General features: G+C 42.4%; 1 long non-coding RNA gene across 1 annotated transcript; it reads left to right on the top strand.

Moving 5' to 3' along the window:
• The first annotated feature begins 246 nt into the window (after nt 1-246).
• On the top strand, nt 247-27,716 carry LOC140066104 (uncharacterized). Its single transcript, XR_011848114.1, has 3 exons — nt 247-508; nt 3,435-3,519; nt 27,618-27,716. It is a non-coding gene; the product is annotated as an uncharacterized lncRNA (long non-coding RNA).

Here is a 27,716-nt window from a genome sequence, read left to right as displayed (position 1 = left end):
TAGTTCATTCATTGTTCCATAGCCAAACAATTTTGCCAGGTGGCAAAAGTGGTTATTTGTATATGGCAATAAGAAAATATTGAAGTGCCAGAGATGAGTGCAAAACGTGTTCGTTCAAACTGTAATGTAGCAGTGAGGTTGTTTTTTTGTAGTACTCATTAGTGACCAGATGGTGGTGATAAAGTACTGCTTTAGATGTTGCTCCCATAGCAGTAACAAGGAGATTTCTCTCACTAATCCATGACCCAGAGTAAAGTTTTACTTTCCTGCAGCCTCTCACTGCCAGCCCTATGGGAATGAGCAATCCAGCTGTTGTAAGAGACGTCTCAGAATAGACGAGTGCCCGACTACTTGCTTAGCTGGCTCCTATCATGGCTGAGGACAAGACTTCAGCAGGATATAAAAAAAAAGTTAAATGTGTAGACTTAATTGCCTTCATTTTTCTAGTGTAACTTTTTTCTTTTCTTTTCCCAGCTTGTTGGCATCAGCTGATGTTGGAGGAAATAAGGTAAAGAGCTGGAATGAATGTTTGTGGTTTATTGAAACCTGATCTATCTGAATCTGAACAGTTATGTGAATCATCAGCCAATGACTATAGAAATACATCTACTTATATAGCAGCATCATATATAGCATCTCTTAATAATTGGGTTCATATATAGACAGAGTAATAACATGTACAGATGGAACAATAGAAATAAGGTCTCTGCTCACAAGAGCTTACAATCTATGAATGTAAAGTATAAATCCACAGTTACAAGAGCTTTGTTTACATTTAAGATCATCTACAAGGTTTAGCTTTATCCTTATTCATTTTAGCCTTGAGCTAGGAAACAATAGTTGGACTTGTAGCACATCATAGACTGTAATCTGGAGAAAAAGTATGAAATGGAGGGTTTGACCAGAGGTAAAGATGTCCACTTCTAGTAACCTAACTTAGCATGTTGAAAACAAATAGTTGCATAGTTATTATATTGTATATACAAGCGGTCCCCTACTTAAGAACACCTGACTTACAGATGACCCCTAGTTACAAACGGACCTCTGGTAATTGGTAATTTACTGTACTTTAACCCTAGGCTACAATAAACAGCTGTAACAGTTACTAAAGGTTTCTGTAATGAAGCTTTATTGTTAATCCTGGTTCTTCTGACAATCCAACATTTTTAAAATCCAATTGTCACAGAGACCAAAAAAATTTGTTTGGGCTTGCAATTATAAAATACTGTATACAGTTCCAACTTACATACAAATTCAACTTAAGAACAAACCTACAGAACCTATCTTCTATGTAACCCGGGGACTGCCTGTAAAAAACAAAATGTAGTTCGTCCAACAGTCAATATGATGTCCAATTCGGATAACTATGAAAATAGAGTAAAAATTGGGAGACCAAACTCGGTCAGCAGTAACTACAGAACTTAGGAACATCAGATAGAAACAGACAATGGACAAACAAGAAGGGAAGGGGAAAGGAAGGGCAGGGGAGGTATTGGACCAGAACGGATCAGGTGTGGGTATTCTGTTTGCGGTGTGTGACTGGCTCTTAGGTGTCCACCACAGAGGAGGCGCTGTAAGCAGTCAACCAGGCATCTGTAGTCGGAGAGTTCCTAAAATGAAGCCAAGGGTACCTGGTCACATGGAACGCCTCGTATGTGCCATCATCGCTAGCCCACAACTCCTTATGTCTTATTAAATCAAGGGCTTATATCCATTGAGTTTTATTGAGGGCTTCAGGGGATCGCTACAACTGGGAAATTATTTGTCTCCTAATGGTGTAACATGGCTTTTTTTTTTTTTTTGTGCATATTGTGATGGGTACATGGTACATCCAGGGAGCATCCATAAGAGCTCCAGCTCCAGAGAAGGGGTGATGTTCTTACAGCATAAGTCATTGTATGGTTTGGAAATGGTCCTCCAGAGATCCCGGACGGGTTTGCATTCCCACCGTATGTGGAGCAAGGATGCTTCAGCTTTGCCAGAAAGTGGCCAGTACGTCAGGAAACATTTTGTGTATTTTTACTGGCGTTTTGTACCGTTGGATGAGAATCTTATAGTTCAATTCTTGTACGCGAGTAAAAATAGAAATCTTGTGGATCAAGATAAAAGCCTTCTTGAGCCTTCCTGAGCCATTGCTCAGGAGTAAAGGATGTACCTTGATTTTCCTCCCAGTTGCTGGTGAAGTGGGACATGGCGTCCATAATCTCCCAACCTCCTCCTCAATAATAATAATTCCTTTATATAGTGCATACAGATTATGCAGCGCTACACAAAGTTTGCCACATCAGTCCCTCTCCCCAATGGGGCTCACAATCTAATTAACCTACAAGTGTGTTTTAGAGTGTGGCAAATTCTTTGCAGATGTTGACCCTGGGACTTGAACCCAGGACCCCAGTGCTGCATGGCTGTAATGCTAACCACTAAGCCACCGTGCTGCAATAACAGCGAATAGACCGAGGAAGATGACTAGGTCCAGTACATACATTTTCGATTGTGGTTGGGGATGGCGAACCTATGGCACGGGTGCCAGAGTTGGCAGTCTGAACCCTTTCTGTTGGCACCCAGGGTGTTGCCCCAGGATAGATTCATTATCCAGCATCCAGAATATTCCAGCATCCAGCATCCAGAATATTCCAGCAGTTCTCAGTTCTCCTTCTTCTCTCAATACCATTTTAAGGTGACAGATCCTTCACTGATTGGAAATGCAGGAAGAGTGAGAAGGTCCAGATTATCTTTTGAGGTCCCCTTGCTGGCCCCATGATTCTTATTGTACAGAGAGACCCTGGAGAGAAGCTACAATGATGTCTGAATTTGTCCTCCTACTTTCAACTATATTGGTGGCCTCAGGGGGCCAATACGATTGAATGTTGTGAAAGAACAAGGAGCAATAAGTTACTGTTTAAATTATCATGTTGGCACTTCATGGTAAATAAGTAGGATATGGTTGTAGTTTGGGCACCCGGTCTCCAAAATGTTCGCCATCACTGCTCTATGGTATAGACAAAAGTCTGGTAGGCCTGTGCCACCTTCACTATTGAGAAGAGTCAAAACAAATTGTTTTTCTGTTTTACGGTCTAGATTTGTGTCAGACAAAAGATTGAGTTAAGATGCAAAGGCAATTAAAGAAAGATCTCGGAAGTGAGTGGGATGGTTTGGAAGTATAAGAGGCATGGTAAAATATCCATCTTTAGTAAATGAACACGTGAAAAGGACTCTCTCCAGATTTTACCTCAACTAGCACCCTCTGGTAAGGCTACAAATGTTCTTTCTAGAATTCCCTCTTTCATGTGAAATCTTGCTGGTTTACCTATAAAAAATCTCCTTCAAAGTCATATGAAAATGAGCAGAGAAGAGTAATTTTTGCCTGAGATGTGTCAAGTGTACAGACTGTAGGTGGAATGTCACTTTAGATGCACCTATCTTCTGTTCCATAGAAACACAGTGTCACAATAACCCCTTACTGACTACTACGTCACGTGTCAGCTGTGATTGGAAAAGGCTGAGCGCTCTCCATACCCGGTAAGTGTTTGATCCTACCATATACTGCCATACTGCAATCAGACAACCTAGGCTTAAAGTACCCTAGGAGGTCTGAAAAATGGTAAAAAAAAATAAATAAAGTTAAAACAACCAAAAAATTCAAATCAACTCCCGTTTCCCAAGAACTGATATAAATACAAACAGTACAAATCATAAACATGTTAGGTATTAGGTACCTCGTCCCAAAATGTCCGATCTATCAAAGTATAATAAGGCGTTTAACCCCTTAACTGAAAATAGCACCCAACGTTAAAAATGCCCCTTTTTTGCCATTTTGAAAAATATTAAAATTTCAATTAAAAGTGATCAAAAGGGCGTAACGTCTGTCAGGGTTTGAGATCAGTGGACCACCACGGAAGGTGGTACTAGCTGACACCTGGGACCGGAGTATAAGTGGCACCTGGTCTTCACCAGAGCCTGCCGCAAAGTGGGATGGACTTGTTGCGGCAGGGTACCACCAGGTCGTTCCACAGGTGCGAATAGCCCACAGTGGCAGCCGAGGTAGTTTAGCAGGAGATTGTGTTGTGGTCTGGTTAAGGGACAAGGTCAGGGCAGACGGCAAAGATGCAAAGTCAAGTCCAATCTGGGGTCAGCAAATGGAGGTCCAGGCAGACGTGAACAAGACACGGGAATGAAGGAGCAGGAAACACACAGGAGCAGGAACACAGCACTCAGGAGCAGGAACACGCAGGAATATCGCTGGGGAGCTTTCTCTAAGGCGGACTGAAGTGGATCAGAAGGTTGAAACGTGAGAAGAAGAGTGAACAACGGGCTTGCCTAGGGTTGAGAGGTTGAGCTGTCGGGAGATAGTGGAGATTTTTATCTGTATATAAGCGGATGGTAAGCTCCCTCCAGAAGATATTGCAATTCTTCCAGGACGAGTTTGATGGCCAGAAGTTCTCTATCTCCTATTGAGTAATTGCTCTCTGCAGAGGAAAAAGTTTTGGAGAAAAAGCCGCAAGCGATAGTTCGGCCCTTGGGCCATTTCTGGGTGAGCACCGCCCCAGCACCTACGGAGGATGCATCAACTTCCAGATGGACAGCTTTTCAATATCAGGTGTAGTGAGAACTGGGGCTGAAGAAAAGGCGGAGTGCCACGATGGGGGACACAAGAGTTAAGAAATGCGGATTAACTGCCGGTAATAGTTCACAAAGCCCAGACACTCCTGACGCGGCCATTGAAGAACAGCAGACAGTTTGGCTGGATCCATCTGGAGACCTCTGTCGGAGATAAAAGAGCCAAAGGAAAGGGAGAAATTGACATTTCTCAAGCTTGGCGTAGAGGCGGTTGGCCCAGAGGCGTCCAAGAACTTGCTGTACGTGGGACTGGTTGGACTCAAAGTTCGTGGAGAATACTAGAATGTTGTCAAGATAAACTACGACAGAGTATAGAGTATTGACAAATTCTTGAAATATGGCTGGCATGTTACACAATCCAAACAGCATCACCAAGTACTCGAAATGTCCATCACGATTGTTAAAAGCAGTCTTCAACAGATCACCCGGATGAGGTTGTAGGCTCCATGGTGATCCAACTTGGAGAAAACCCTGGAGCCGCGCAGGCGGTCAAAGAGCTCCGTGATCAACTGCAACGCATAGCGGTTCTTAACCGTGACCTTGTTAAGACCGAGATAGTCAATGCAAGGACATAATGACCCATCCTTTGGTCGTGAAAAAGAGCCTGCACCAGCCGGAGAGGAGGACTTACATATAAACCTCTCTGCAGGTTCTCTTGGATGTACTCCGACATTGCTGCGACCCTGGGGAGGGGAGGCACCCGGCAGGAGATCCACAGGACAGTCATAGGGACGGTGTGGCGGCAAAGTCTGCTTGTTTCTTGGAGAACACATCTGCAAAGTCCTGGTAACACATTGGTAGGCCCTCCAGAGGCTTGGGAGCTACAGAGGACACAAGGACAGGTACTGGTAGAGGCATCACCATGCAACGAGACTGGCACTCCAGACCCCAACGAAGGATCTCCCCCATCTTCCAATTAAGGATTGGTGCATGAAGCTGCAGCCATGGAAGGCCCAGCAGGAGAGAGGAGGTGGAGAAGGCAGCACGTAGAAGTCAGTCTCTCTTTATGAAGAGCTCCGACTTGCAGGGAGCTCAGTGCGGTACCGGACCGAGTCGGAGAGGATTTGTCTGCTTACTGAGGAGATGACCAGAGGCTTCTCGAGGCGGACCACAGTAATGTGATGCTGGGAGATCAGAGCCGCATCCACGAAGTTCCCTGCGGAACCAGAGTCCAGAAAAGCAGTGACCTGAATCTGGGTGCAGGTGCCAATGCTGTCAAGCACCGTAATAATCAGACATGATGAAGCTTTGCTTACACCTAGGGACGCTTCTCCCAAGAATCCTAGGTGCTGGCGTTTCCCAGACGTTGGGGACGGACAGGACAAGACCCAATGAAGTGCTCAGGACTGGCACAATAAAGGCAGATGTTTCCCTGACATCTTCTGAAACGCTCCTGAGAAGAGAGTCTGGCTCTGTCCACCGCCATAGGCTTCTCTGCAGAGGGTACGACCGGAGGCTGGACCGGCCTTTGGAAAGCAGGAGCCAGACAAAAAAAGACGACGTGGGCGCACTTCAGGTTGTTCAAGGCGTAACTTACTGGTAGCTCCCTAAACCGCACGTCAATCTGTGTGGCTAGGGTAATGAGACCACTCAGGGTAGACGGCAGATAACGAGCGGCCAGAGCGTCCTCAATGTGAGATGAGAGTCCCTTTTTGAATGCTGCGGGCAGGGCCCCATCGCTCCAGGAGGGTTCCAAGGCCAGGGTACGGAACTGGACAGTATAATCTACCACGGAAGAGCTTCCCATGGCGTAGATTCAACAGCACAGTCTCAGCAGAAGAGGCCCATGCGGGTTCTTCAAACACGGACTGGAACTCCGCCAGAAATGCTGTGAGAGTAGCCGTGACCGGGTTGTCTCTGTCCCAAAGAGGACCCAGGCCAGGGCTTTGCCGGAGCTGAGACTGAGGATGAATGCCACTTTGAATCGCTCCGTGATAAATTGAGAAGGCATGAGTTCTATGTGCAGGGAGAAATGGGTTATAAAGCCCCTGCACAACTTAGGATCTCCATCATACTTGCCGGGCATAGAGAGTAGCCTAGGTTCAGCGGCAGGTAGACAAGCCGGAAACCTAGACTGCCTCGGGAACCTGTTGCTGATGCTGAGTGGCTAGCAGCTGTTGGCTAGCAGTGGCTATCATAGCGGTGACCTGTCCCAGCTGTTCACGCAGTAGGGACTGATGAATCGCTGGACCACGATGGTGGCAAGATGGGGCCGACCGGGAAGTGGAACCATGGCTGGATCTACCTTCAGGGTTCGGGATAAGTGGATCCTCTGGACTACCGGGGGCAGTGGTACTAGTCTACACCTGGGACCGGAGTCCAAGTGGCACCTGGTCTTCACCAGAGCCTGCCGCAAAGCAGGATGGACTTGCAGCGGCAGGGTACCACCAGGTCGTTCCACAGGCGCGGTGGCAGCCAAGGTCGAGGTACCTTAGCAAGAGACAGTCTTGTGGTCAGGGTCAGGGCAGGCCGCAAAGTCAAGTCCAATCCGGGGTAAGCAACGGGAGGTCCAGGCAGACAGGAACACAGGACTCAGGAGCACGAACACGCAGGAATATTAATGGCGAGCTTTCTCTAAGGCATAGGCACGTAGATCCGGCAGGGAGTACAGGTAGAGGCTGGGAATTCATCAGGAAGGCAGGTGGCCAGCGCCAATTACCGGTGCGCAGACCCTTTAAATTTAAGAGTCGGCACGCACGCCCTGGGCAACGCGGACGTGCGTAAGGAGCTGCGGGAGACGTTGCTGCAACCTGGCTAGGTGAGGGGCGCAGCAGGGCACACCGAGGAACACAGTTGCGCCTGCAACCCGGGACAGTGTTAATACAAAAACACTTTGGCCCAAACGGCCCAAAAAACGCATTCAAAACACCATGTGTGCCGTCACCCTTAGGGTGATGTCACCCATGGCGTTTTTAGGCTGTTTTTGGGCCGTTTTTAGTTTCAGATCATAAAAAACGCATGCGTTTTTAAATGATGCATGCGTTTTTTGAAAATGCATGCGTTTTTGTCTGTTTTCAGAATTTGCGCAATTAAAACCGACAAAAACGCATGTGTTTTCAAAAAACGCATGAGTTTTTAAAAAAGGATGCTTTTTTTTTACGATCTGAAAATGCACTAACTAAAAACGCCATGTGTGACATCACCCTAAGGGTGACGACACACATTGCATTTTGAACGCGTTTTTGGGCCGTTTTTAAGCAGTCCGTCAAAAAACACATGCGTTTAAAACAAAAAAGAACCTTATGGTTGCCTTCTCAGTCACTCCTGTTGTGTCCTGTCCACCTGTCCAGTGCCATGCGTCTGCTACAGCATTGAATCTAATGCAGAAGTAGTTGGGCGGCAGCGCCTGCCTCTTTGGCCAAAGGTGCACGGCACAGAGAAACCGTGGGGCGGGACAAGGGGAGCGTCGAAGCCAGATATATAATTTAAAAAAAAAAAAGGCTGGATAACCCCTTTAAATATACCGGCAACTCTTCAACCCCCCTTACAGGACCCCTTTATAGGCTGACTGCACTTGCTTTATAAGAGTCTGCATCTCAAACTGAAAATAGGTCACACACATGGAGACACAGATAAACTGATCCTCCTCCCAGGGGGTGATTTCGGGATAGCATTGCTGGTGCACTGATTGTGGGAACAAACAGCTGCTATAAGGTTGTTGAATAGCAACACACGGTAAGATTCCTATAATCTGGCGCTGCATGGTCATGATTTTGTGAAAAATACAGAAAAAAAAACAACAAAACATCTGAGAGACATATACATCTATGCTTACAACATTAGCAGTGGCTGGAAGAATTAACCTTGTCTGCAGTATCTGAACCTGACAGGAGAAGGACTTACTGGTAAATTTATTTCATTTGGGGTAACCCTCATTTTCACCCTTCTGTTCCTCCTTGTACATGCTACTCGCCTGTGATCCGTGCTGCGAGATGGTGCAGAACATTATGCCAAAGTTTTCTGCTGTATATTGTAGAGACGGATTAGTGTGATGCTAGCAGAGGCTGAGGGTGCGTTCACACCTTCAGTTTTTCAGACAGTTTTTTGATGTCCAAACCAGGAGTGGAGTAAGAAGAGGAAGAGAAATGGCATCTCTCAATTATTTATTCTCACTCATTATAATCCAAACCTGCTTTTGGATGAAAAAGCTGCATCAGAAAAACTGAACTTGTGAACGCACCCTAAAAGATTATGGGAGCCATGAACTTCGCAGTATGTTTTGGACAAATTTCAAACCAAAAGCAGACTAAGACCTGCGGAATAGTAATGTGTTCAGCCAGTGGAAATGGACCCATATGTTGGCACAATACCGAGAACTGAACGATTTGCACAGGATCGCACAGGGGTCCTTGCCCCATACAGAAATATAATGCAAGGCCTTCTGTCTGCTGGCCACACTGCAGTGCAGGCTCTGATACTGTTCTTACAGAACCGGCGCTGTAGTTAAGCGGGTATTTAATGTGTAGCCATCCTGAGGCCTCTTTCACACTACCATATGCTCACCCGGATCAGTGCTGCTTCCCTCTCCATAGCAAGGCATGACGCCCGGCTGAAACACTGGAAAATATAGAGCATGCGTGCACTGTACCGCAATCAGGCGCCAAATGCGTCATATATATGTCACCACAACGGCAGTGTGAAAGGGACCTTAATTGCCATTGATTTTCTGCCACAATAATCAGTGCCAAAAACAAAAAAAAAAATATTTGCCCTACATTCCAAGTAAAGAATCTGCTAAAAATATAGGACATGATGGTCAATGCTTTGGAAAACCAAAATTCCACTGAGCAGCTGTTTAAGCTGGACAAACATTTTATTTAGCTGTCATCTTAAAGCCCATTGCTCATGAGCGAGTTTGGTCTGACAAACCTGCTCCTTGCGCTTGCAGGATTTCCTGCTGATGCTAGGTTTGATGTGGTAAATCCTGCAAGAGCACGGAGTGAGTTTGTCACACCAAACTCGGTTGCGGTCAACAGGCTTAAAGGGGAAAAAACATTGCTGCTTTCTTTCAAAAACCGCACCACGGCTGACCATGGTGTGTAAAGAGATGTAGACAGAATAATGGAGCTTTGCTCCAATAACCAAACATTACTTATGGTCACGTATGGCACTGTTTTTGGATGAAACAGCAAATTTTTACAATCTCTGGATAAACTCTTTTGTAAGGTTAATATCTGACTCGCATATATATATGATTGACTGTGTGTGGAGCTAAGGGGAGAAGTCCAATTCCAGACACCACTTGCCGAGAATAAGTATCAGGCAGTAAAAATCCCCAATCTCCAGTTGAGGAGAATTGGGGGGCCTCCATATTCATTAGTTTTCTGAAATTGGTGGGGAATTTATAACATTCTGGCCTTATCCCCATTTCGGAGCTCCCAAGCAAAGTAATGTGTTGGGGCTTCCTTAATAGTACACTCCAACCCTTGATGTGAGGCAATGCTGGGGAGAGTAGGTTCGGGCAGACAACTTATATATTGGGGCTTATTTACTAAGGGTCCTGCGGCCACATTTTCGCTCTTTTCGGGATTGTGACGCAATCGCATCGGCTTTCACGCGACTCAAATCGGGAGGCGGGCCATCGGATGATCCGATGGATTCGGACAACGTGCGGGATTTAACATTTAAAATTGTGTCGCAAGCCAAGCACTTACATGCAGCAGGAAGAAGAAGGTGAACTACGCGGGACCTGCAGGAAATCAGGCGCACGCTTGTAGTGAATGGCGGCAGACTTAATCGTCGGACATTCCGGATCGGGATCGGGCAGAGACCGGGTAAGTAAATGTGCCCCATTGTGTGTAAAAAAATAGTTTGTCTTGGAATAGATATGTCTTTCATGTTTCACTATCTATTCTGTTTAACTATCAGAATGATTTTCATGTCTTATTGTTGAAAAATGTTAAAAATTGTTTTCTATAAAACAAAGTGATTGTGACATATAACCAGGATCTTGGGGACATGCCCTAATGTTGTGCAGCATTTACATGAGTTGCAGGCTTGAAGCTGAGGTTGTTGCACTGATATAGTAAAACGAAGGAAAACCAAGAACCAGAAATACCAAACCAAAACCAGAAATATTGTCCTCTACCATGGGGTTGATTCAGTTTCCAACATATCCAAACGTAGGTTCAGGTGCATGTTGGGAGCATCCAGACATTTTGCCGCATACCAATGAGAACTTCAAATTCTGTGCTACGTGATATGTGCTTCGACCCAAAAGAGGTGGGGATTGTTGAAAAGTATTGTTAAGACGTGAGTCATTTTGGATATTTTGGCTTAAAACCCTTTTCCCGTCTGGCCTTAATTTCAGGACTGATACAGCACACTTTTATTAGAATAATAGAATAAAATGTCATATAGATCATCCTTTTAGTTAGGATGTATCTGCATTTTCTCATCTCTACCTTAAATTCTGTTGCCACCGGTATTAAATACGTAGGTCTCCTTCATATTGGGGATTAGCTTTGCCTTTTCTCATCATTTGACATGTTATGGGATCCATAGTTTCTCAGTCGGAGTAACTGGACCAGTGAGTCTTTTCTGATCAGTCTGACTTTGTTATACTGTTTGGATGTGATTTTTTTTGTGTTCATACTGTATAAACTACGTTAGCCTAAAGATAATAATGTTGAAGATATTTGTTTTGACATTAAATACACCTTATTAGGAATATACTGTATATGGCTTTCTCTCACAGGTGGAATAAATATTGCATTGTAAAGAGTTAAAATGTTATGTAATGAAGCTTTCATTGAAGGTTGTTTTTTTTTTAATATTTGTATTTTGTACATGCCATGGCTAAGAGCGTGTAGCTTGAAACGCATTGGAGTTTTTAATTACCTCTGGAATCCTTTTTAAAAAGATGAAATAAACAAGCCTTTCGTTTTAATACTGGAGTGCTCAGAGAAATAATTTTGGTTTGGTTGAAGCGGAGGTTGGTCAGGATGCTTGTGGTGGCGCAAACCCAAAGGTTAGGTCACATGGTGCGTTCAGGAAACCTACCTCCTCCAATACCTTATTGCATTTTAAAAGTTTTCACCCGGAACATACAAAATCAGGGGTCCCCTATAGTCAATTCCTCAGACTGCGTAGATTGAATAGTGACGATTCCACCTTTTTAGACCAGGCTACAAAATTAATGAGGAGATTTTAGGAACGTGGGTACCCCAAACATATTGTGGAGGGGGCATCTCAGAGAGCCTATTCCATTTCGAGAGAAGAAGCCCTGAGAGGGAAAGTGAAAACTAGAAATATTACCAAAAAACAGGATCGCTTTGTTTTTTCCTTCAAGTATAATACTTTCGAAGTGGAGATCCGCTCGGCCATAAACAGAAACCGGGGTATTCTTAAACAGATAAAAACCAATAATAGCCCTTAGAAGAAGTAAAACCCTTAGAAGTCTATTGGTTGATAGTCGCTTCAGTACACCTACAGGAACATGGCTGGATACATGTACCCCACAAGGCAACTTTAGATGTGGAAATTGTAATTTTTGCGATCAAATGCTGACCAGTAATTTTCTACGAATATGTGGTGTTACACATGAGGTACATGATTTCATAAACTGCAGATCGTCTTTTGTTGTATATGTGATTTTTTGCCTGTGCAAACATTTTTATATTGGTAAAACCATATGTAACCTGTTCGTGAGATTCCGGGAGCATTGCAACTCTATTGCGACCCTAAAAGGTTCCCCAAGATTGATTCAGCAGGTCATTGCATCCCATGGTGGTAATGCACGTTCTTTGAAATTTTCAGGAATTGTACATGTACAAGGGGGGGGGGATCGTCAGAGGGAATTGCTAAGAGAAGAAGCAAAATGGATTATGAAGATTGTGCACTAATGAATGTAACTTTTACTGCTCGCCATGATACAGGCACCTCCCCCTTGGCTTTTATAAGGCTGGAGTCCTGGACATGACGAGGAGGTTTGACAAAGCGCTATACGCGCGAAACAGGCTGTTACCTTGTGGACCCCGGCGTCCTCAGATGTCTGATGTTTTAATGCTTGAATAAAGGAATCGTGGATTGAGAAAAGTGAGTGTTCTTGGACTTTCCACATGGTGCGTTCTTGCTGCATTTTTAAACGCATTGCAGAACTCATGCTTTTTAGCCCCTGCGGGAATCAGCCTCTTTTGGCCTTAAGGACGCGGCCCCATTTTTCAAATCTCTAATCACTATAAGTGGTTATAGCTTTGGAACGCTATGAGATATCCAGGGGATTTTGAGATTGTTTTCTCGTGACATATTATATCAAATTAGTTTGGATGAAATCTTTTGTGTTTAGTTATGAAAAAAAAACAAAATTTGGCAAAAATTTGGAAGAAAATCTTTATTTTCAAAGTTCTAAATTCCCTACTTTTGATGCAGATAGTCATAGCACCCAAATAAATTCATAACTTACATTTCCCAAGTGTCTGCTTTATGTTGGCATGGTTTTTTAAGATTCCACATATTTTAGTAGAATGTTATGAGGCTCAGAATTTGGGTGCCATTTTTCCAATTTTTGTGAAAATCACCAAAACTAATATTTAGATGGACCTGCTCAACTTTTAATTGACCGTGAGAGGCTAATAGCTAGACTCGTAAATTACCGCATTATGGAAATTACACACCTCAACGTATGAAAAAACATTTTTAAGAAGTTTGTTAACCCTTTAGGTGTTTTATAGGGGTTAAAACAAAATGGAGGGGTGGTCTACAAATTGTAATATTTTTTGACAATACATTCATTTTGGGTGGAAAATTAAACATTTGTAATAGATAAAATGAAAAAAGGCTCCACAAAGTTTGATACCCAATTTCTACCGAGTACACCGATACCCTATATGTGGTGGTAACCTGCTGTATGGGCGCACGGCCGGGCATAGAGGGGAAGGAGGCGCCATGCAGATCAGATTCGCTACGTCACATTGGACAGGCTATAATTTTTTTTGTTTTTTTATTGTGGACCTATAGGGGCTTATTTTTTTGCCACATGAGATGCACTTTTCTGGTACATAATTTTGGGGCATCTATAGCTAATTGGTGAGATTTTATTAACTCTTTGTTGGTGGAGGAAATGAAAATCATAAATTTTTAGGAACTTTTTTTGTATTTTTTTTGAGCCGTTTACCGTACCGTAAAAATAGTATATTATTTTTATTCTATGGGTCTCCACGTTTACGAAAAGACCTTATTTATATAGGTTTTTTTTAAAAAAACATTTTCCCATTTTACTGAATAAAAAGTAATTAGGCAAAAATGTAAATTTTAGTATCACTGATTTTCATATGCATAACTTTTTTATTTTTCAGCTTACAAATCTGGTTAGGGGTTTATTTTTTGAAGGAGAATATTTGTTCATTTTAGTGGTCTTATTTAAGAGTGTGTAACTTTTTTAAATCACTTTTTAGAGCATTTTTTAAAGGGTATTAATTGAAAATTATCTTTTTTTCGCAGCGTTTGTTGAGGTTTTTTTTTTACGGGGTTCATTTTGCAGGTCCAATAACAATTCTGTTTTATTATGCAGATTGTTACGGATGCAGGGATATCAAATATGTGGGGGTTTTGTGTATTTTATTCAATTTTACTGAATAAAAACTACCGTATATACTCGTGTATAAGCCGAGTTTTTCAGCACAAAAATGTGCTGAAGAACCTCACTTCGGCTTATACACGAGTCAAGAAAAAAAAAAAACTTAATACTCACCCTCCGGTGTCCGGATCGTTGGCGCGGGTTCCGATCTTCACCGAGAGGCTCCCGATCCTCGGCGCGGTACCAGGAGGCAGCGGCTCCCCTTCTGTAGCAGGCAGATCGTGTCCATGCGATCTGCCGGCGGGCACACAATAAGATGCAGCGACACCGCGGTATCATAGGGCGTGCCCGCCGGCAGATCGCATGGACGCGATCTGCCTGCTACAGAAGAAAGAAGAGAGAAGAGGAGCCGCCGCCTGAAGATCGGGACCCGTGCCAACGATCCGGACACCGTAGGGTGAGTATTTAAGTTTTTTATTTTTTTTTACACTTGGCAGGGGGCAGGCTGTATACTTTATGGGGGCAGGCTATATACTTTATGGGGGCAAGCTATATACTTTATAGGGGCAGGCTGTATACTTTATAGGGGCAGGCTGTATACTTTATTGGTGGCAGGCTGTATACTTTATAGGGGCAGGCTGTATACCTTATGGGGGCAGGCTGTATACTTTATGGGGGCTGGCTGTATACTTTATGGGGGCTGGCTGTATACTTTATGGGGGCTGGCTGTATACCTCTTGGGGGCTGGCTGTATTCAACATGGGGACTGGCTGTATACTACATGGGGACTGGCTGTATACTGCAAGGGGGCTGGCTGTATAATTAGAGGGGTTGGCTATATACTACATGGGGACTGGCTGTATACTACACCCTCGGCTTATACTCGAGTCAATAGGTTTTCCCAGTTTTTGGTGGTAAAATGAGGGGTCTCGGTTTATACTCGAGTATATACGGTAATTTGGAGACAATTTTTTTCATCACCATCTTTTCATATGCATAACTTTTTTATTTTTGGGCTGACAAATCTGGTTAGGGGCTTATTTTTTGCGAGAGGGATTGTTCTTTTTAGTGGTCTTATTTTAGAGTGCGGAACTTTTTTAAATCACTTTTTAGAGCATTTTTTTAAAGGTATTAATTAAAAATCATCTTTTTTTCGGAGAGTTTTTTGAGGTTGTTTTTTACAGGGTTCACTTTTCGGGTCCAATAATGATTCAGTTTTATTATGCAGATTGTCACGGACATAGCGATACCAAATATGTGGGGGTTTTCTGTATTTTATTCAATTTCACTGTATAAAAACTAATTTGCAGAAAATTTGGTTCATTTTAGCATCACCATCTTTTCATGTGCATAACTTTTTTTTTTTTCGGCTGACAAACCTGGTTAGGGGCTTATTTTTTGCGAGAAGAGTTGTTTTTTTAGTGGTCTTATTTTAGAGTACGTAACATTTTTTAAATCACTTTTTAGATCTTTTTTTAAAGGTATTAATTAAAAATTATCTTTTTTTCGGAACGTTTTTTGCGGTTTTTCCCCCGTGTTTACCGTGCAGGTCCAGTAACAATTCTGTTTTATTATACACATTGTTACGGACGCGGCAATTCCAAATATGTGGCGGTTTTTTGTGTGTTTGTGTTTTTAATAGTTTATTAAGTGTTTTTATGGGAAAATGTCATTTTAGGGGCTTATATTTTTATGTATTAATTTTTTATTTATTCTAATGTGTTAACTTTAGTGTTTTTACATGTTTTTACTTATACTTACTTGAACTTGAACCAGCAATGCTTTGATTGCTTATTCAAGTTCAATACACTGCTCTACAATACTATTTTATTGTAGAGCAGTGTAAACTGTCTGAGCATGCAGGCGCAGTTTACAGTCAGACCCGGAAGGGATCTGACTGGCAGGGACATCGGGCAGCCCCAGAGCATTAGGCAGACTTCGGGGCTGCCCAGGAGAGGATTGGATCCCCCGGTAAGCGACACGGGGGATCCGATCCACAGCAGTAACACCCTTACACGCCCTGTTGGAACTTTGCAATAAACAAGTGGACTTTGGTTGTAGTTTGTGCACTGGGTCTCAATAATGTTCGCCATCACTGTTGTAGGACTTTTCAGGAGTAGCTTTGGTTTTTGGGAAAGACCCAGTTAAAAAGTCGCTATTTTTCATAACATCAACTTGTGCGATGTGCAAGTTTTTTTTTCCAAGTGCATGGATACCAGAGACCCTGTGCTGTCCTTATATAGTTAAATAAGTCACTTTATTAACCAATATTTTGTAAATTATGAGCTTCCTGTGCCTCACTGCTGGTATGACAGCTCCCCTGATCACTCCATACTGTAAATATATTTGTGATTATTTAGAGAAATTGCACTATGTACATACAGTCATATGAAAACGTTTGGGCACCCCTATTAATCTTAATCATTTTTAGTTATCTAAATTTTGGTTTTTGCAACAGCTATTTCAGTTTAATATATCTAATAACTTATGGACACAGTAATATTTCAGGATTGAAATGAGGTTTATTGTACTTACAGAAAATGTGCAATATGCATTAAAATCAAATTTGACAGGTGCAAAAGTACCCCTATCATTTGCTTGATTTGAATACTCCTAACTACTTTTATTGACTGAGGGTGGGTTCACACATTGCAGTTAAAACTGCATCGCAATCAGCTTTGAGGTGGTTTTAGGTGCAGTTTTGTCAATTGAACAGGTGAAAGACATGAAGTGAACGAGTGAATTTGATTTTGAAGGGAAACCTGCTCCACAAATGTCATTCACTCGTTCACTTCATGTCTTTCACCTGTTCAATTGACAAAACTGCACTTAAAACCACCTCAAAGCTGATTGTGATGCAGCTTTAACTGCAACGTGTGACTGCACCCTTACTGGAGCACTAAATTGGTTTGGTAACCTCATTGGTCTTTGAACTTCATAGCCAGGTGTATCCAATCATGAGAAAAGGTATTTAAGGCGGCCACTTGCAAGTTGTTCTCCTATTTGAATCTCCTCTGAGGAGGCGTCATGGGCTCCTCAAAACAACTCTCACGTGATCTGAAAACAAAGATTGTTCAACATAGTTGTTTGTGGGAAGGATACAAAAAGTTGTCTCAGAGATTTAACCTGTCAGTTTCCACTGTGAGGAACATAGTAAGGAAATGGAAGACCACAGGGACAGTTCTGGTTAAGCTCAGAAGTGGCAGGCCAAGAAAAATATCAGAAAGGCAGAAAGAAGAATGGTGAGAACAGTCAAGGACAAGTCACAGACACCTCTAAAGACCTGCATCTTGCTGCAGATGGTGTCACTGTGCATCGGTCAACAATACATCGTACTTTGCACAAGGAGAAGCTGTATAGGAGAGTGATGTGACAGAAGCCGTTTCTGCAAGCACGCCACAAACAGAGTCGCCTGAGGTATACAAAAGCACATTTGGACAAGCCAGTTTCATTTTGGAAGAAGGTCCTGTGGACTGATGAAACAAAGATTGAGTTGTTGGTCATACAAAAAGGCGTTATGGATGGTGGCATTCCAAGAAAAACACTCTCTACCCACTGTAAAATTTGGTGGAGGTTCCATCATGCTTTGGGGCTGTGTGGCCAATGCCGGCACCGGGAATCTTGTTAAAGTTGAGGGTCACATGGATTCCGCAGGTTATGAAGTTACGCCGGGGATGGATATATCAGCAAGACAATGATCCAAAACACTGCTCCAAATCTATCCAGGCAGGGCCGGCTCCAGGTTTCAGTGGGCCCCTGGGCGACAGTGCCTCACTGGGCCACTTTGCTCATGTGGTGGCATTAAAAACGCAGACCTTAAAGGGGTTGTCCAAGTTCTTTAAAAAAACTCAGGGAAGCCGGGAGGGCGCTGCTTAAAAAAATAAAGTCCTACTTACCTTCCGGTGCCCCCCGGTATCCAACGCTGCTGTCGCTCCGGTCCGGGCGCCATGTAAACAAACATGGCGGCCGGAGCAGTGCTGGATTCAGCTTCCTGCCGGCCGTGGCCTGGCACGCCTATCCGTCCCTATTCACAGCATTGTGTATGCGTGTCGGAAGGTTGTCGGGTCCGGCCGGAAGCTGAGTCCAGCGCTGCACCGGCGGCCATGTTTGTTTACATAGCGCCCGGACCGGAGCGACAGCAGGGCTGGATACCGGATGGCACCGGAAGGTAAGTAGGACTTTATTTTTTTAAGCAGCCCCCTCCCGGCCTCCCTGAGTTTTTTCTAAGAACTCGGACAACCCCTTTAAGATACCAATATTAATATACATCCCCCCAGGCTCCATTAATTAATATACATCCCCCAGCCGGCTCCAATAATTAATACATCTCCCCCCCCCCCCCCCCCCAGGCTCCATTAATTAAAACACCCCTCCCCAGGCTCCATTAATTAATTAAATACACATTATTAGTGGCCAGAAAAAAATAATAAACTCTAACTTACCTCAATGGCTGCTCGCATCTACTTCATCTGCTTCATCTTCCGAGTGAGAGCAGCGTCTACTGTGCAGCAGCAGGGACGCTGGCAGCGAGAAGTCTTCACGTCAGCCAGCGTCCTGCACAGTATCAGACGCTCTGCAGCAGAAATACATCGGCCATGTAGTGCCCATACTTTTACACCTGTCAAATTTTGTTTTCATGCATATTGCACTGTACAATAAACCTCATTTCAATCCTGAAATATTACTGTGTCCATCAATTATTAGATATATCAAACTGAAATAGCTGATGCAAAACCCACATTTTGATAACTAAGAATGATTAAGATTAATAGGGGTGCCCAAACATATTCATATGACTGTACAACTTTCTACAAAAACATCTGTAAATGTGTTGCTTAGATGAATTACATGATGCTAATTCATTTATGACCTTCTTATAATCACCCCTCTGTCTATATATGGATTCTGACTGCAGCCATGTGTAAATACCCTCTGGGTGAAAATGGCCTTTAAGTATATACTTTTGCAAAATGGTATTTTAACGATTATAGTCAGCCCAATTGATGTATAATATGTGCATATCATATGGGTCCCTTCCTTAAAAAAGAGAAAGTTATGTGTGTTCACTACATTGTGGTACTTCTGACAGCACTACCGTGACAGCCGCCTTCTTATTTGTAGCCAGTTATAACTACACATTCACATATTTTCTCAGTGTGTGGCAAGTTATTCACACCCCCCCAAACACTTACAGTCCAAAATACACATTCATGTCAACCATTCCTACACGAGGCTGGAAATAATGTGGTCTGACAGCTGTGGAATTGCATGTGCTAAGGAGGAGGAGATATATTATATGTGTAGACAGGAAAGAAAGGCAAAGGCATTTTGTTGAAATGAAGAAAGAAATATGGCCGAGAGTTGTCACAACCATGTCTTCAGGTCCTGAATAAGGATGCCCTCTAGTGGTAGCAAAGAAAACCAATGTGTTACCTGATAGAACATAGTAATAATCTTAACACATAAATTAAACAGGAAGTAAAATCAGTGCTGCAAATCTGTGGGGAAGAAGGGACTCCTTGTATCATATATCACTATAATGCACAGACTGTTCTGTACATATGTGTGGGGAAGAAGGGACTCCTTGTATCATGTATCACTATAATGCACAGACTGTTCTTTACATTTCTGTGGGGAAGAAGGGACTCCTTGTATCATATATCACTATAATGCACAGACTTTTCTGTACATACATTAGCACTACAGCAGTGTGCATATTCCGGGCCACATGTTCTTGCTTGCAGCCTATTGCAGCATTGCGCAGGCGCCAAATGGATGGACTGGGTGAGTATAAAGTGTTTTTTTCTAAACTATTGTGTAAAAATACTACAGGGCGATTTGTGACACTAAACCACCAGTCCGTAAGGACCTGTGGGTGGTTTAGTGTCTCAAATTGCCCTGACTGGTTGCCTTTAATAAAACATAAGTGTTCAATGTTAGTGATTCAAGGTTCTCTCTACCTAAACAATTATTAAAAACGTAAAACATTGACCCTGGAAGCTATTTCCAAATATCAACTGTTTCATAATTCAACAAATGTTTTATTTCTGCCAGGTGTAGAAATATGCAAAGCATGGGAACTTTTGGCGTAGAGATGGCGCAAAGTGGGAAATAGTCACAATTGCTGGCAGTTTTCTATTAATTGTGATTATTTCAGGGCTTCTACGCCAGTGTTTTGGTGTAGAAGACCTGATAAATCTCCCATATAGTCTGAAATTTGGGATGAACAGGCCACTCTACCTTGATCCATACATAATGTATCCTAGTTTCTGATTTGCTGTCTTCCTCTACAAATAACATCCTTTAGTAACCTGTCCAAAATGTTAAACACTTTCTCTGGAATCCATAGAGGACTATAAAAACAAAGTGAAAAATGTCATGGACACACGTCCTGTCCATGTTTCTGATCCGTTGGCAATTCTTGTCCTTTTTTAACAAATAACATTCAGCCTTTTGCAACCTACATACTGACTATTCCATCTTGTCAGCAGGGGGAATATGAACCCCTTGGTTGGTTATTCTTACATTCCCAGGAGGAATAACAGAGGTATCAGAATTATTATTTTGAAGGGAATATGTGTTTATAAAGATACTTGATTTATGATTTCATTGTAAAGTCTTGTGAGCTAATAATGATACTATGATGAATACCACTGCTACTCAATAGGACTGTTTCCCTTTAACGAAACAGGTTCCCCACTTTCAGCTTCCGCTTTATGTGGTTCTCATAAAACAGAAGGAACTACACGAGACACTAAAACATCCTTATTTACCAGTGATGGGTTATAGTCACATGCAGCACCCATCGCCTACCACCCACTGGTGCAAGGAAACCCCCCCTCTATGTGGTGCAGTATCCCCACCCACAGGAGATATTGGGATAGAGAGAGCATATGAGGACAGCGCTGTTCGTAGGGCGGGTTTTTTTTTCTAATCTTTTCTTTCATCTTTCTGTCCCCTTTTCTTCTTTGTCCCCTGATACATCCCTCTCCCCTAAGCCGTACTCTTAAGTCCTGTTTTTGGTTTATCAAATATTCTTATGAAGTCTGAAAATGTAACTTATCTTCCCTCATAGGCATCACATTTCCACTTTTTATTGGATTTTATTTGATACCGTCCCCCACCTCCTGATTTCTCCATTCTGTCTCTGGCCTGTCTTCTCTGGGTATGAATAGGAGGATGTCAGATGCCCTATGTCTTATACAGGGCTGTACATCTTTAACTGCGGCTCCAGGGCTGCTGGCACAGGGGTGGGCTCAGAGATGTGCGTGGGTAGTGCAGGCGCCTGGCATTTTGTGACGTCCATTGGCATGTTAAAAAATTGACCTTTTCTCTCAATTCGTCTCAAATGGCAGTGCGGTTCATGCAGGAAAAATAAAATACTGTACAGGGAAGTGACATTATCTAGTAAGAAAAAAAAAGACAAACTTCTTACACTAGTGACATTGCCTGGGGAGAGGCAGTGGAGAGTATGCTAAAGCGAGCACAGGGGGTTGTAAGGTTTAAATATTCTGGGCATGCTGGGAAATGTGGTGTCCTGACTTTATACTGAAATGGTTAAACATCACACCCCTACACCTGATCACCCCAGTCACGTCTGAGCACCAGGCCGCCTTATGTTACATACTGTAGCAGGCTGCTATGTTTTGAGGGATGCAGGGAGGAGGTGGAAGGGTGTTCGACGTGAGTAGGATCTGCAGAATAAGCCAAAACAACTCCCAGAAATCAAAATAATAAAAAGGTCCCACTTTACTACAGCTGTGAAAACAGAGTGTTGTGTGCTAAGCCCACCTCAGGGCCCACTCAGAAGGAAATGGCGAGCTGCCTCATGGTCTGCAGCGCTGAAAACTGAGTATACGCTGTCAAAATATCATCTCTGGTATGTTATATGTATATTACAATAATACATCCTTATATAGCGCCATCAAATTCCACAGCACTGTACAGATCATGGGAGTCATATACAAACAAGACAATATGGAGTAATAACATACTCAGATGGAACATGAGGGCCCAGCTGGCAAGAGCTTTGAGTATGTATTATGACATGTAAATGTCCCATGGATATCATATGGAGATATGTTACTGTGGTTCAAATGGTCATCTTTATGCAAAGCAATGCTGCTCAACGGCAATAAACTAATGTTGCCCCCTTCAGATGTAGCATGTACATTGACTAGATGAGAGTGGGGAAGCTGGTGATGTATACCAAGAATAGGAAACAGTCACCGACAGTACATCGAATTGATATATTTTTTGTGTTTTTTGCTTAGTTTTAACGTTTTCCACTGAAATCATTGCAAGCATTGCCATTTGTTTTGCCCTCTTTTGCGATTTGGAATGATTGTAAATGAGTAAGTTATAATAAATAATAATAAATCTTTATATAGCGCTATCATATTCAGCAGCACTTTACACATCATGGGGTACGAAGATGTTACAAAGCCATAATAACATGGTCAGTGAAACAGGAAAGAGGGCCTTGCTCGCAAGAGTTTACACTCTATGGGGAAGATTTATTGGGCTTGTAAGGCAATTTACTGGCGTACATGGCCTGAAATAATCGGATTGCCTAGTGAACCTCTAGACATTGTAGTCCTTGTTTTTGGTCATATTGATCATGAATTCTGTAAAAAGCCATGACATCACTGTGAACAAGGCTTAATAATAATAAAATCTATTCTTAATGCAGTAGCCAGGCTTGTCTTGATACTGCACCTCCTACCTCTCCTCTCTAATCTCAGTCTATTGTCCAACCCATGCTTTTTGATCTGCCAGTGATCTTAGATTATGCTCTTCCTTAAAGGGGTATTCCTACGAAGACACGTTTCCTAAATGTACTCAGGATAACAAAATAACACATTCTCTAATTTCACAGATATAGATTGCCCCTAGACACAACTCTGTAACTTCTGACTTAGGGTCGGGGAAGCCATCTTGGATTTCTGTGTGATGGCCGTGGAGCTGAGTTTCTCTCTCTCTGCCTCTAGCTCCTCCCATTCCAGGAGGGAGCTAACACAGACACTGACTTCCTGCCGGCAGAGGAGTCAGAAGAACTACAAGCTACAGGCAGATAAGTTCTTTATCGGGGGAGGAAGGCATAGGAGATCTAGTGTGTTGTGGAATAGCAGAGATGTAACAGAGCTTAATGTCATTGTGTGTAGTAGGCATCTCATATATTTCATCATCTCTGATGCGTCTCATGTTTCTATGTGTCAAATACTAGTACAATGTTCAGAAGCTAAATGAAAGTGTATATAAACCTGTACCCTGATAATCTAACCCGTTAGACACTTTTAGAATTAGATGGATAATGATGTGTCTGCTTAGAGAGTCCCCACCCACACTCTGGAATTTTGTCCTGACCAGCTTAGGGAGTTATAGGAGCTAAGACAGCTATAAAACTGAGTAAAATTGTGAAGTAAAGAGTTAAAAAATGATCTTTATTGTGTTAATGTAGGGCGGCACGGTGCCGGAGTGAGTAGCACTTCTGCCTTGCAGCACTGGAGTCCTGGGTTCGAATCCCACTCAGGTCAACATCTGCAAAGAGTTTGTATGTTCTCTCCGTGTTTGCGTGGGTTTCCTCCGGGTACTCCGGTTTCCTCCCACACTTCAAAACATACTGTTAGGCTGTTTAGATTGTGAGCCCCATGGGGACAGGGACCAATTTGACATGCTTGTGCAGCGCTGCGAAATCTGTGTGCGCTATATAAATAAAGAATTATTATTATTATTATTATTAATGTCACTAGGGGATTGAGATTTACAAATTTTCTTTCAGAGCTGCACCATTCTCTGGAATTCCCTACCTTGTTCTATCAGGCTAATACCCAATCTCCAAAGCTTCAAATGCTCTTGAAACCATCTCTTTAGGCAAGTCTATCACTTTCCATAAGGCTGCATTCACACGGACGTATCTACAGCCGCCCTACATAGGCCGGCAATGGGCGTACGGCGCGGTACGTGTGGCACCGTACCGTTCTGTAACTGGGAAAAGATAGGACATGTCTTCTCTTTTCCTGTATAACGGGGCCGTGCTCCATACATCTCTTCCTCCTCTCCCGCTGACGTGTGCCTGCCGTGCTACGGTACGGTGGCCACACGTGTGAATGTAGCCTAACTGCATAAAACTTCAACTCTCTTTTTTCTAACCCATCTTGTGCACTCTTCTCATCTGCAAGTAAAAACAAATACCAAGCTCCAGGCTTTGCAGTCCCATCGGCTGGTTGGTGAATGGTTCAAACAGCAGCATTTTTTTAAATTATTAAATTATTTCATTCTGTTCCTTTATAAAGAATGGGTGGACCATTATACAAGCTCTTACACCTTTTGTGTCAGTCCCTCATCCTCTGACTGTAAGCTCTTGTGATCAGGACCCTCACTTCTATTGTATCACGTGACTGTGTTTTAACTTTGTATTTTATTTGTATATGTCCCCTGTGATTTATGAAGCGCTACTGAATATGATGGCACTGTATAAATAAAGATTATTATTACTTATGAGTAAAGTGGTTCACAAAATGAATGCATTTTAAAATCTGTACTATGGACTTGAAAAATGATAATCTACACGAAATGTGAAATCCCCAAAAATTTTCTTACAGAAAAAATTAAGAAAAATTAAGAGGCGACTGAATCACCTTTTTGTAAGAGAGAAGCCTTTTGCGGGAAGTTAAAAAGAAACCTCTTGATATGTGCTGGTGTTTGCACACAGGAAACTAGCCCTTTAAAGGCCCAGTCTAGTGCTGTTAGTATAGGGAGTGAGGAATGCGTGTCTGTGGCAGGGAATAAGAGGGGGGGTCTCTCCCCATTAATCACAGGACAGAAGTGAGGGAGGGGGGAGCTGCTTATTGTCTGCTTTAAGTTAGTTTATAAAGATTTATGGGGCTTCAGCTTAGGCTATTCTGACTGATATAAATTACTTCTGAGGTGGGGGGGGGGGGGGGATAAAGACTCCCCTCTTCGTTTTTTGCCATAAAGAGTCTTAGGCCATTGGCGTTTTAATTAACCCAATGTCTGCGATGATGTTATTGCAGTATTGCTTATGTTATATGGAGACAATGCATAGTCTAATGGGAGGAATGAAGAGCTGTATGTTCTGATATCTGGTCTAGAAAGTGTGTTATGTCTGTCTGGAGCAGAGGAGAAGGATCTGTGTCTGTGTATTAGAAAGCAGCCTGGAGGTATTTAGCTTTATGTATGTATTAGGGAAGCTGTATGTAATCTGTATATAAGGAATAGGTGTGTACATCAGTTTATGTGTATTATAGAGAGAGGATGTATTTTGAGTCTGTTATCAAATAGAGGAGTATGTAGTTTGGTGTTTATATATATATATTAGTTTTAGAGGTATGTAGCATGGTGTCAATTATTGGATAGAGAGGTATGTAGCTTGGTGTCTTTAGATTGGATAGAGTGGTATGTACAGTAGCTTGGCATCTACAGATTGGATAGAGAGGTATGTACCTTGGTGTCTATAGATTGGATAGAGAGGTATATAGATTGTTGTCTATAGATTGGATAGAGAAGTATGTAGCTTGGTGTCTATATATTAAGTATAGAGGTATGTAGCTTGTTGTCTATATATTAGATATAGAGGTATGTAGCTTGGTGTCTATATATTAGATATAGAGGTATGTAGCTTGGTGTCAATAGATTGGATAGAGAGGTTTATAGCTTGGTGTCTATAAATTGGATAGAGAGGTATGTAGCTTGGTGTCTATAGATTGGATAGAGAGGTATGTAGCTTGTTGTCTATAGATTGGATAGAGGTATGTAGCTTGGTGTCTATATATTAGATAGAGAGGTATGTAGCTTGGTGTCTATAGATTGTATAGAGAGGTTTATAGCTTGGTGTCTATAAATTGGATAGAGAGGTATGTAGCTTGGTGTCTATAGATTGGATAGAGAGGTATGTATCTTGGTGTCTATAGATTGGATAGAGAGGTATGTAGCTTGGTGTCTATAGATTGGATAGAGAGGTATGTAGCTTGGTGTCTATAGATTGGATAGAGAGGTATGTATCTTGGTGTCTATAGATTGGATAGAGAGGCATGTAGCTTGATGTCTATAGATTGGATAGAGAGGTATGTAGCTTGGTGTCTACATATTGGACAAAAAGGTATGAAGCTTGGCATGTATAGATTGGATACAGAGGTATATAACTTGGTATCTATAGATTGGATAGAGAGGATTATAGCTTGGTGTTTGTATATTACAAATAGTCTTGTCCCTTGGTGTCTGTGTATTAGATGTATCTTGATGTCTGTGTGTGTGTGTGTGTATATATATATACAAACACACACACACACATATATATATATATATATTTATATTGGTCTGTGTATGAGGAGGTTGAAAGGTATGTATCCTACAGTTAGGAGGAGGAGATGTGTGTGTATGTAAGGTCCATGTATTAAAAAAAAAATGAAGGCCTGCTGCTTTGTGAATGTTTTCTTCATGTACTTTTTAGGCCAATATGAGGAGGAGCTCCTCTCATATTAGGATCTGGTTTTGGCTGCACTATATTTTTCCCAAAATGTAAAAGAGGATTTCTCTTTTATACAGCATTTTTCAAAGTTTCTATTTTGGTTACTATTATGTGTGTGACTTTGTGTATTAGGGGCTAGGTAAATGGCAAGTGCTGGTGTGTATATATATATATATATATATATATATGTATGTATGTATATATATGACAAGCCTGATATCTGTATATGAGAGAGAATGTAAGGACTGTAAGTATTGTTGTGTCTATGTTCGGAGGATGTGGGGACTGGTCCTGCTCGCTGTAACAATTTGGTGCTGCATGTTAGGAGGTAACGGTGATGGCTGTCAGCATTTCTGCATTCTCTAGACGTAGCGGATATGATTACATTTTGTGATTGTGATGGGGTTAATGTCTTGCAGTTCTGTGAGGTCCTTGGGGAGGGGGGATAAATGGCTTTCCCAGACATATCCCCACATGTGCTCCTCCCAATAAGAAATCATCTTGTGAGCCGAGGACCCCCACCCCTCTCACTGGTCCTTTATCTGGTCAAGGTGAATGTTTGGAAGAGAAGATTTAGTGATTCAGGGCCACAGGTCACACATGGGGACCCATTCATCAGGGGGGCACAAAGAGGGGGCTGCCCACCCCTTGCCCAAACAAATGCATAGTGTGGTGCCTGCATATGTGTAAAGTAACAAAAATATCTTCAGTTAAGAAAGCTCCCTGGTGGATGGGGGGAAATCCTCAGAAACATATTCTATGCTTCTTTATGTGTGGTAAATATAGTGCTGCATGATGATGGGTATAAAGGATTGTTTTAATGATTTTATACATGTTACATGTGTGTCACCTACATCTTTGCTTATGTGGATTAAATGCAGGCTACATTTTCTTTAACCTTATAAAAAGAAAGAAATTCCTTATATTCCCTATGGGGAAAATAATCGAGCAACATTTCACACAAAAAAATTCTACCAATTTTTGTTTTTGCAGGCATTTGATAAAAGAAATCTTGCCCTGGTAGTAGATCCCATCTTGAGTGTGTCCACAGGGACTGGGCAGTGGTCTGATGACATTTCTAGCAAGAGGATC

Source organism: Engystomops pustulosus, chromosome 6 (genome assembly GCF_040894005.1).
Source record: "Engystomops pustulosus chromosome 6, aEngPut4.maternal, whole genome shotgun sequence".
Lineage (NCBI taxonomy): Eukaryota > Metazoa > Chordata > Amphibia > Anura > Leptodactylidae > Engystomops > Engystomops pustulosus.
The sequence above is the reverse complement of the archived record's forward strand: the minus strand, read 5'-3'. Positions and strand labels throughout refer to the sequence as shown.